The sequence below is a fragment of the Capsicum annuum genome, unplaced genomic scaffold (assembly GCF_002878395.1).
Source record: "Capsicum annuum cultivar UCD-10X-F1 unplaced genomic scaffold, UCD10Xv1.1 ctg3255, whole genome shotgun sequence".
Taxonomy (NCBI): Eukaryota; Viridiplantae; Streptophyta; class Magnoliopsida; order Solanales; family Solanaceae; genus Capsicum; species Capsicum annuum.
Window position 1 is genome coordinate 238,894 of NW_025839264.1, and position 11,885 is coordinate 250,778.

General features: G+C 37.3%; 1 long non-coding RNA gene across 1 annotated transcript; it reads right to left on the reverse strand.

Annotated features, from left to right (window-relative positions):
• Window positions 1-328: 328 nt before the first annotated feature.
• On the reverse strand, window positions 329-9,704 carry LOC124891228. The gene is made up of 3 exons (XR_007049591.1): window positions 9,210-9,704; window positions 9,030-9,108; window positions 329-1,282 (listed from the first exon to the last, which is right to left on the reverse strand). It is a non-coding gene; the product is annotated as an uncharacterized LOC124891228 (long non-coding RNA).
• Window positions 9,705-11,885: the final 2,181 nt, after the last annotated feature.

The window sequence follows — 11,885 nt, forward strand, 5'->3', positions numbered from 1 at the left end:
TCCTTTTGGCCCCCGTATGGAGAAGAAGCTGTGTATGTATAAAAATGGAAGAATGGAGTCACGTGAATATTCTGTGGGCCTCCCTTGAAAAATGGAAATTGGGAGGGATGTTTATGCCATTCCCTGTGGGTCCCTCCCCTTCCCAAAATGGAAACTGTGGAATAAGTATATGCATGTATGAAATTGAAAAAAAATCCAAAAAAAATCTCTAAGTGGCCCCTTTCCCTTTTTGTTCTTTTCCTTTTCAGTGGCAGGTTCCTCTTTTTTTTTTTTTTTTTTTTTTTTTTTTTATAAAACGCCGTCTAGAATGGGGTCTAGGGTAGGGGTAGGTATGTAGGGGTTGTGGGGGGTATGGGGTGAGGTGAGGTTAGGGGTATTGGGTGGGATAGGTTGTTAGAATGAGGTATAAAGGGGTCAGGATAGGATAGAATTGTTAGGGAATTTGTTATTTTGTCTTTTAATGGGGAAATTAGAATATGGTGAGGGCGCGTGGTAGAGTAAGGTAAATAGGCGATAAATAATTTTTCAAAAGGATAAAATTATGTGTCTATATTATGCTCCCTTTGAATGTAAACACAAAGTGTTTTCAAAAAAAAAGTAGATGACAAGACGGAATTTTGTCCCGATTATTATTAGAAGAAAGAAACAGAAGAAAGAATGACAACCGAGTCTTGACGGACATCCTACCTACCCAAGTTATGAGGCAATCAAGTGACATGTATCTTAAAAGACTGGAAGGAGGTGGACTATACCGAGTTAGAGAGTCGAGTGAGGTTCCATCGAGGTTCCAGTCCGCGAATCTGCCATTACATTAAAATAAAAATTAGAAGTTAAAACATAAATGAAATTACAAAATCCTATCTATGCAGCTTCTATTGGACTCCTAACTTAAGTTGTATCACTCTATTCTTCAGGAGGGCTCCTGACTTGCAATTTCATTACTTGTTGCCTGATTATCAATTGCTTCACCTTGTTGCTTAACTTTCATTTATTAGCCCTGTGCTTCGGGATGGATCCTGACTTGCCATTTTATCACCTGTTCTTCAGGGGGTTTCTGACTTACAATTTCATCAACTTGTTGCTTGCCTTTCAATTTCTACACCTTGTTCTCCAGGCGGGTTCCTGACTTGCTATTTAATCAACTTTTTGCTATACTTTCAATTTCTTCACCCTGTTCTGCAGGCGGGCTCCTGACTTGCTATTTTTCAATCTGTTTAACTTTTAATTTCTTCACCTTGTTGCTTGGTTTTCCAGTTATTTGCCCCGTGCTTCGGGCAGGCTCCTGAAATCACATCAAAACTTGAAAGAAGATTATCCCAAACAAAAATTATAATAAAGAGAAATTTCGTTTGCCAGAAAAGTAAAGTTCCAAAAAACAAGAATTAAATTTTACCCCAGTTTATCATCTAAGGACTTTTGTGAAAGTCACATCATTATAGGAATCAAGGAGAATGACTCGACTATAAGGTACGTCTGATAGGGATCAAAGGAATTGACTCGACTAAAAGGTACGTCTTCTAGGGGTCAAGGGGAATGACTCGACTAAAAGGTACGTCTTATAGGAATCAAGGGAGATAACTCGACTAAAAGGTACGTCTTATAGGAATCAAGGGAGATGACTCAACTAAAAGTTACGTCTTATAGGAATCAAGGGAGATGACTCAACTAAAAGTTACGTCTTATAGGAATCAAAGGAGATGACTCGACTAAAAGGTACGTCTTACAGGAATCATGGGAGATGACTCGACTAAAAGGTACGTCTTATAGGAGTCAAAGGGAACAACTCGACTAAAAGGTACGCCTTATAGGAATCAAGGGAGAGGTACGTCTTATAGGAATCAAGAGAGATGACTCGACTAAAAGGTACGTCTTATAGGAATCAAAGGGAATGACTCGACTTAAAGGTATGCCTTATAGGAATCAAGGGAGTTGACTCAACTAAAAGGTACGTCTTATAGGAATCAAGGGAGATGACTCGACTATAAGGTATGTCTTATAGGAATCAAAGGGAATGACTCGACGAAAAGGTATGTCTTATAGGAATCAAAGGGAATTGACTCGACTAAAAGGTACGTCTTCTAGGGGTCAAGGGGAATGACTCGACTAAAAGGTATGTCTTCTAGGGGTCAAGGGGAATGACTCGACTAAAAGGTACGCCTTATAGGGATTAAAGGGAATGACTCGACTAAAAGGTACGTCTTCTAGGGGTCAAAGGGAATGACTCGACTAAAAGGTACATCTTATAGGAATCAAAGGGAATGACTCGACTAAAAGGTACGTCTTCTAAGGGTCAAAGGGAATGACTCGACTAAAAGGTATGTCTTATAGGAATAAAAGAGAATGACTCGACTAAAAGGTACGTCTTCTAGGGGTCAACGGGAATGACTCAACTAAAAGATACGTCTTATAGGAATCAAATGGAATGACTCTACTAAAAGGTACATCTTCTAGGGGTCAAGGAAAATGACTCGACAAAAAGGTAAGTCTTCTAGGGGTCAAGGGGAATGACTCGACTAAAAGGTACGTCTTATAGGAATTGAAGGGAATGACTCAACTAAAAGGTACATCTTTTAGGGGTCAAGGAGAATGACTCAACTAAAAGGTACATCTTCTAAGAGTGAAGGTTGAATTTAAGAAGTGTATCACCTAGCAAATGAAAACTGAAATCCCTGGACAAGAAAGTGTATCTCCGAGGGATATATGCTAATGAATTTTTACCATGACTTGATTATGAAACCTGTGCAGCAACATTGTTTCCTGCATTTGTAAAAGTGAGGCATTGCAACCCTTCATATTTATGTTCTGAAGTCCTTGCTTTGAAGGTAATATGTTTCCTATTTCATTAAAAAAAACTTATGAGTTTAAAACCTGGTGACTGGTTTGTGGTTTTAGCTTTAGCAGCGATCGCACTTGCCCTCATCACACTTAACCTTGCATCCAACTATTAGCATGTATCATTGACTTACCGAATCATGGACCCTAATTCAGATTATTAAGAGAGACTGAAACAAACACAGTATCTCGGCTTTTCCATGCTTCTCAGATAGACCCTTTGAACCTTGGTATTTCCATGAGTTTCCCGACTTATCTATTGACAAAACTTTCTACATGCCCTTTTTTTGGATCATAATCATGTCTTTTTCATATGCTAGCTTTTGTCTTGTTTTGTGCAATTAAAGAAGTTGGTAGTCATTTTTGAAATCTTTTCTCACATGTTTTAACACAGACTTGACTCAAAGATAAGAAAAGGAAAAAAAGAATGACAATTTTTATTTGGATAACTGACTCAAGAAAGATAAAACAAAAATAAAGAAAAGAAAGAAAAGACAATGAATGTCCCCATTTGAAAAAAAGAAACAAAAAATTCATCTAAAAGTGACAGTCAACTCTAATGATTATGTCATGCATAGCGGATTAAACTGCCTGATCTTTCCATCCAAAACTCTCACAAATTGTTGTTGATTTAATGACCCTGAAACTGAGTTGCTTTCTTAGGTCAATTGCATTCGGAGACCTCATTCGGCTAGTGGCGCCTTGAAGGGTTTTCGCCAATAAGCCTCTCTCATTTCTTTTTATCAGTTCACCATTATCTTATGGTGCCTGTGAGGGTTTTTCACCATTGAGACTCTCTTATTTTTATTTCTCTCAAATTACAGTCGTATTATGGTGCCCGTGAGGGTTTTCAACGATAAGACTCTCATTTTTCTCTCTCAACTTACCATCGCCTTATGGTGCCCATGAGGGTTTTCTTCAATAAGACTCTCTCATTTTTATTTCTCTCTTGATTCCCTATGCTGAGGAAGATGAACAGTTCCCAAAATGCGTCATCATATGCATTGCATGTTTAGCCTTAACATTCTCAAAGATTGATCTGAAGGTCTTTCTTTGGTTGTAACTTGACTTTTTGATAGGGTTAGAAAGAAAGGATGGCATGAGGCCCAAACGACACTTGAAGTGGGGTAGGACTTACAACTTTTGGAATCGACTCAAACAATGAGGATTAACTAATGTCCTAATTTCTTATGACTGGGCAATTCTAAATTGTTTATTTGGTTGAACCGAGCCCGGAGTAGGGCAACCTACGTATCTCACCCCCGAAAGAGGAGAATTAGGTCACGCATAGTTCTGGCAGCTTATTTTTTTGCTTGATTCTAATTTCTTTGTTTTTCTCTTTTATTGACTCTTTTTCACTTTGTGATTTTTCTTGACATTCTCCTCTTTTTTTTTTTTGGGACACATTTTTTCTCTTTTTTTTTTGAAACTTTTCTGACACTATTTTTTTTCTAACACTTTTCTTTTGAACTTTGCTGACTCTATCGTGATTCCAAAAGAGGTGTATGAAAGAAAATAACACTTAGGCTCAAATGGGGTACACAAAGGACGACACAATGTATGGATAGCAGAATGAAATGTCTTCGTCATATCAATCCTTGAAAATGTCAGTACACATCATGCAATATGAAAGCAAAAGATGAAGATCATTTGTGACACTTTCACAATACTACCTTTAACTGAGCATGCGTTCCACTACTTCTTCTAGGCTTGTCAAACATACAACTTCACCTATATTATAGATCCCTCACATCGACTGACCCATGCTTTCGTAGAGCTGATTTTTCTGTTCCTTGGGATCACATATCCGCTAGTTGATCTAATTGAGCTATGTTTTTCAATTGATGACCAACTTATTCTTGTGATTTTCAAAATAATTGTCTTAATTTTCAAAGAAGGCTTGAACTTGTCACCAAATGTCTCAACACTCTACTTATTTTCTCAAATGCTCTCTTTTTCTAACTTTAACCCTCTGATTCAATGTTCATGCTTAAACTGGATTTTAAGATCTGGCTGAAAATTTCACTAGCATGTCATATCACTAGAGTCAACATAAAATGTAATGTAAAGAAAACAAACAAACAACACATATTTAAAACACAAAGAAAAATGGGACACTTCATTTAGTTGAAACAAAAGATAAAAGGGTTTGAACATAAACGACAAAAGGAAAACATAAGATAGATCCCAAACTACAACCCTGAAATAATTCGGACAACAGAAAATAAAACAAAACAAGCTACCAGACCTCTTCCTAGTAGATAGAGGGGTGACTTCTCAATTGATCAGTCTGATATCTTAGACACTAGTTTGCATATCAACAAGACTAGAGCTTTCCTCACTGTCAATGTTCTGCACCATAATTGATTTATCTTGAATCATCTTTTCAATTTCTCTTTTCAAAGCACGACAATCTTCAATATTGTGACCCTGAACATCAGAATGATATGCACATCGTACATTAGGATCAAAACTTCTTAAATGTGGGTCAGGAGTATACCAAAGGAGAGGAGTGATCATGCTCTGCTGTACCAATCTCTGGAATAAACTAGCATAGGATTCCTCAATAGGAGTGAAATTATCTTTTTCCTTCCTCCTCTTTGCGAACTCTGGCCTCGGATAAAACTTGAATTTAGAGGTTTCTTGGTAAATTTGTGAGGTTCGAGGATGATGTTGAGGGATAGGTGCATGCTATTGTGGATAAGAAGATAGATGAACATACAATTGTGCATTGTTCAAAGGATATTGAAGAAGTGGAATGGGATTTCTTGGATTTTGGGGAAAGAAATCTTGTTGCAAGTGGTTATATGGATCTAATATGTAAGCTCGGGATTGAGGCTGACAGTATTGGTGGGTTGGACCTCTCAAACTCTACTTTGGCCCTGGCATGACTATAGGTACGTTTTCCTTTTTCTTTCCTTCAGTTTCCCTTGGTTGATTGTAATGTCGTCCCAAATGTTTCACAAAATCCTTTTGTCCATCAATCTCCCCAAATTTTGATGTCTTAAAGCTGAGAGGAAGGTTAACACTTGAAAACACGTCCCCATTTATATATGAAACATTTTCATAGCCCATAAGTCCAGGGGAATTTTTCATATCATTTTCTACATTCTTAACTTTTCCAACCACTTTCTCTAGCTCTTCTAGCATGCTAGGCTTCTTAGTAAGAAATTTTGGCAGTCCACTTAATTTAACGGTAGGCTCAAGAGTATAACAATGATTATCAAGAGTATTGAACGTGGATTCACTAGTGGACTGGGGAAGCACAATCGCTAGATTAATAGCCAGAGTGGAAATCTTAGTAGAAGGTTGAGCAACAAAAGCACAGACGGTATGTGATGCTATGAATGTGGTAGACTTATACTGAGGAGCTAAAGAAAGAGTAGTGGAAGTATTGAGGTGCATTTGACGTGGAATGGATTCTGAGGCATGTTGTGGTGCATCAACAACAGTAGGAAACTGACTTTGCGATTTTGGTGGATGACTCAAGGTATTTGCAGGTTCAAAAGTGGGGAACGGAGGTGGAGAGAGCCCACTGGGCCAAGCTCGATACATTTCCATCATTTATAGTCTTAGTCTCAAATTCTCTTTCTTTAAACTCTCAATTTCCTAACTCTTTGTTTCATCCATGGTACCACTCTCTATATCCTTGTTGGACACAACTAAACCTTCCTTGGATTTGGTATGATATGGAGGACCATCTAGAATCCACAAACCAACCACCTTAAACTAACTGAACAAGAGGCAACAAATACGTTAGAGTTTAACATTTTTTCAAAACCCTTTTCTTTTAAAAGATCACCGAACCCAAGAAGGGAGCCTACGTATCTCACTCCCGAGAGAGGAGAATCAGGTGTGCGTAGTTCGTGAAGTCGGGCCAAAATGACCAATTGAACTCTTTGTTTTCCTTTTTTTTTCTCGAAACTTTAAGAAGAAAAGAAAATAACAATTTGTCAAAAGAATTGACAAAAATATTTTTGAATTTTTCAGCTTTAACATCCCTATACAAAGTGAAATCTATGATTACCAAAGAAAATCTTTTTGGGTTTTCAGTTTTAAATTTCATATGAAAATGGAACTTGAACCTATTAAAGAAAAATCTTTTTATAGTTTTCTTTTAGAGATGTATATGAAACACCTACTCTAAGTGAAGAGTGAAGAAATTTTTTTGGAATTTTTTTTAAATACGATCCCCGAACCAACAATAGGCTGCCTACGTTTCTCACATCCTGAAATAGGAGAATCAGGAGTGTGTAGTTCGTCCAGATTGGATAATCAAAGATTAAATAATCGAGTGAACCCTAACCTAAGAGACACGACCATAAACAGACTACAAACAACGTTAATAAAATCTATTTGAATTTTCAAATTGACACTTCACGTAAAACTGACACCAACAACTAAAAAAAAAAATCTTTTTGGCATTTTTGCTATATGAAATGTATAAAACTTCTGCCATTTTTGAATTTTTCTTTTATAAAAACCTCCTATTAAAGAAATTTTTGTTGAAATTTTCAAATTATGGAAGCTTGCTAAAGAAACAAAGAAAAATCTTTTTCATGTTTTTGACAAAATGAGTGCAAAAGGTAAAAAATCTTTTTGAATTTTTAAATTGTGAAAAATAAAAGCCATAAAGAACACTAAAAGCTACGAAACCCTTTTTGGCTCACTTTTTTTTTTCAAACACACTTTACTTCTAACACATGTTTTTCCCAAATCAGTTCATCAAATGACCACGTTACCCTCAAAGATACAACATTTAGCACGTAGGGATGCTTTAGAGGTGAGTCTCCTACAAAGGACTAAGTGGGCCTCGCTAGGTCTCAATATGATGCACATAAGCATGACCTAAAGACTGACCTACGTCGGAATTCACTAACAAGGCTATTCGGGGGACCGTATGATCGATAGTGGCTGCGACAGCTTTCCACCCACTCCATACGTCCAACGGCTCCTTCTCCTAAAATAAGGGTGACTCAACTAGAGCTCGTGTATATGACGTGCACTCCGAGACTTGTTGCAAAAAGAATTGACTCGGATTATGTAAATGATGTCAGATATAAAGCAGTAACACATAAAGAAAAACCGTAAACAAAGAGCATGTAGGCGCTCAACAATGATAAAATAAACACAAACGATAACACAAACAATGTTTATACACCCCTAATGCCAAACTAAGCCGATACAACTCCCAAAAATAAGCTCGAAATCTAAAAAATTCTCAGCAGAGTCGCCAGAGCTTTCACATCCCTTTTTAAACTCCCAAAAAAAGATTGATTTTAAGTTTTGAAAGGGTTTTTATTGTTAAAGTGACAAAAGATTGAAAATTTATTTCGAAAAAGAATTATTTACATTTTTTATTCAGAGTCGCCACTTGGCATAATCCGGTATGCCAAGTCACCTTTGGAAAATCCTTTTCAAAACCATTTGACTCTTTAGGACTTGTTTGCGAACAGAGATTCTGACTAAGGAATTCTGTTGACCGAGGGAAAGGTGTTAGGCACCCCTCGGTCCCGTGGTTCGACCACGGTCGCTTGCTAGAGTATATCGGCTAATTCGACACTAAGAATATATAAACCACATAAACACACAATAACTATACAAATCACATAGATTTCAAAACCAAAATAATGTAGAGTCCAAATTATATAGTCCGAAATTAAAAGGTACAGAAAGGTAAAACCTATTCTATTCTAAACTAATCCTAAATTAAACTCCAACCCGCCACCTCGAACCTTCGCCCCGAACGTCATCCGGATACAAAATACTTTGGGGTATTCCCCGGCGATAAATACAACTACCTCGAGGCATTCCCCGGCCAAATAGTACACTTTCAATATGACAAACAAAACATTCAACAAATATTTCAAACATTCCAACAAATCACCAATTCTAAGTTTGCCTAACCAAGCCTACTACATGTCTACCCGCTCGACGACATATCACTTTCAACGTCAACAATGAATCAAAATATCATAATATTCACTTTTATCAATTTTCGATTCCCGTCCCAATTTCATTTACCTTAAGCGAATTCAAGTCATTATCAACCAATTAACCAATTCAAGTGACCGATTAATCAACATTCATGATCCAAACAACACCCGATCAAACAAAGCAAGATCCATACATTATCAATTCACCACATAAGGCATGAAACGATAAAGATTAATCAAAAAATGGGATGAGAAATAGACCTCAATTTTATTCCGAACACTTAGCGATGGATTTGGAGCTCACGAACCAAGACCTCGATTCACCAAATTCAACATGGACCTGACAACTCAATAAAATTCATAGAAAACGAACATACCCAAAAGACCAACGATTCAAACTGAAATTTGTGGACTATTTTGACCTTGGATTCTGCTACTTACCGGAGTTTCGGAAAGCTCAGACAGCGCCGAAAGATGGATAACAACCCAATTTTAAGGTAATCGTGGTGTTTTCCGGCGAACAGCTCGGCGAAAATGTTAACCCCGACTTCTCTCTCGTAGCTCTCTCTCCCTCTCGCAGCTCACTCTCCCTCTCTCGCAGCTCTCTCTCGCAATTTTCAGAGTGTGGGTAGAACTCGTGAATGGCCCAAAATCCCCATCCCCTTCTCTGTTTGTATTCAATGAATACGAGCCTGGAATATTGGAACCAAAAAATGGTGTATATGTTCCAAATCCGTGATTTTATTTGGTGAGAGGAGTGACGTGTGTTTGGTGAGGATGAGTGATGATGGAGAGTGTTTTCTGTGAGGGAATCGTGAGTGGTCGCAAAAATGGCGTCTTCTTTTTTTCAAGATTATGATGATGTTTTTCCCTGTGGGCCCCTTGTGGAGAAGAAGCTGTGTATGTATAAAAATGGAAGAAGGGAGTCACGTGAATATTCTGTGGGCCTCCCTTGAATAATGGAAATTGCGAGGGATGTTTATGCCATTCCCTGTGGGTCCCTCCCTTCCCCAGAATGAAACTGATGGAATAAGTATATGCATGTATGGAATTGAAAAAAAAAATCAAAAAAATATCTCTAAGTGGCCCCCCTCCCTTTTTGTTCTTTTCCGTTTCACTGGCAGGTTCCTTTTTTTTTTTTTTTTTTTTTTTTGGTATAAAATGCGTCTAGAAGGGGGGTCTAGCGTAGGGGTAGGGGTGTAGGGGTGAGGGGGGTATGGAGTGAGGTGAGAGTAGGAGTGTGGGGTGGGATAGGTTGTTAGAATGAGGTGTAAAGGGGGTTAGGATAGGATAAAATTTGTTAATGAGTTTGTTATTTTGTATTTTAATGGGGAAATTAGAATGTGGTGAGGGCGCGTGGTAGAGTAAGGTAAATAGGCGATAAATAATTTTTCGAAGGGATAAAATTACGTATCTAAAACACGTGTAAGACACGTGCAGTTAAACTAGTTTAACTAAAATCACTAAAATACTGTACTTCACTTCAGATTACTAGTCCATAATGTCATTTAATGAATGGATTATGGAGAAGTAATTAAGGATGTAAACAATGAATTTGAAATAACTTCATCATTATCAAAATTAGTCTTACAAAGAGAACTGGTCAACAATGATATAAACTCATTCTTATATTAATTACTCGCTCCATTTCAAAATAATTATCGTGTTTTACTTTTTGAAAGTCAAGTTGACTAATTTTCATGAGATAAGGCACAAATACCCCCTCCCCCCACAAAAAGAAAAATATATATATATTCGAAATCCTAGCGATACACCTAAACTCTACAAGGGTCCAATTACCCCCCAAACTCATATAATTGTATTTTTATACTCGTTTTGTGCTCACGTGGCTGTCAAGTTCTTATAAACCAAACAGGAAAGCCCAACCCAAAAAACTAGTCTAATAGGTAGGAGAACCCATTTGACTTATAATCCCCTTAGCATTTCTCTATTTTTCCAATGTGGGACAATTGGTTCATAACAATCGCCTCTGCTTGAGAATCAACGACCTCGTTGGTTACGGCTGAGCCTAGTTGGTCACAGCTGGCACCCCTCTTAGGTCCAGGCCACCACTCCGAGTAGTGGCTCCACGCGTGGATCGATCCTCGTTGATCACGACTATACCCAGTTGGTCACGGCTGGCACCCCTCTTGGGTCCAGGCCACCACTACGAGTCACGGCCCAACGCGCGGCTCCCTACACGTGGATCGATCCTCGTTGGTCACAGCTACGCCCAGTTGGTCACGGCTGACATCCCTCTTGGGTACAGGCCACCACTCCTAGTCACAACCCAATGCGTTGGATTCTCAATGAAAGCACCAATGTTATAAACCAAACAGGAGAGCCCAACCCAAAAGACTAGTCTAATAAGTGGGAGAACCCATTTGGCTTATATTCACCTTAGCATTTCTCTATTTTCCAATATGGGACAACTTGTGCATAACACAAGTCAAACACAAAATGAATATAAAATATTTTGCTACTTAGCAGCTACGTCAACACAAAAGGAGTAAAAAATAATAGAAAAATGAGCTTAGGATGCAATAGGACCTTGTAAAGTTTAGGTATGTCACTTGAATTTCGGCTATATGTCACTTGAATTTCGGCTATAGTTTGGAAGATACTTGTGCCTTATCCCAATTTTCAAAGCTAAATCATTTTATATTAACACAAAATTTTAAAATTAAATTTAGATATTCAAAAATTATATGAAAAGTACTATAAATTGTACTTTTTCTCATATCAATATGATGAAAAATATATCTTAAAACATTGATAAAAATTATATCATCTGACTCTCAAAAAAAAAACTGTGACAAGTAAAACGTAACGGTGAAAAGATTACTATATGCTACTCATAATATCACTCTTGAGTCTTAACAAAGATTTCATAGAAACTTTAAATAAGACCTCCTATTCATATAATTTTATAATAATTGTGGATTATGTTTAATATGTTATTAAAAATTATTAAGTCATGTCATTCTTACATCTACTTATGATAGATCATGGTAAATTAGCTATTAAGTCTCTTTAAGTTTTTAATTAGCAAAATGACCTACTTTTATTTTTTCATCTGTCGGATTGATAATCGATCTATCCATATATAGGTCAGAT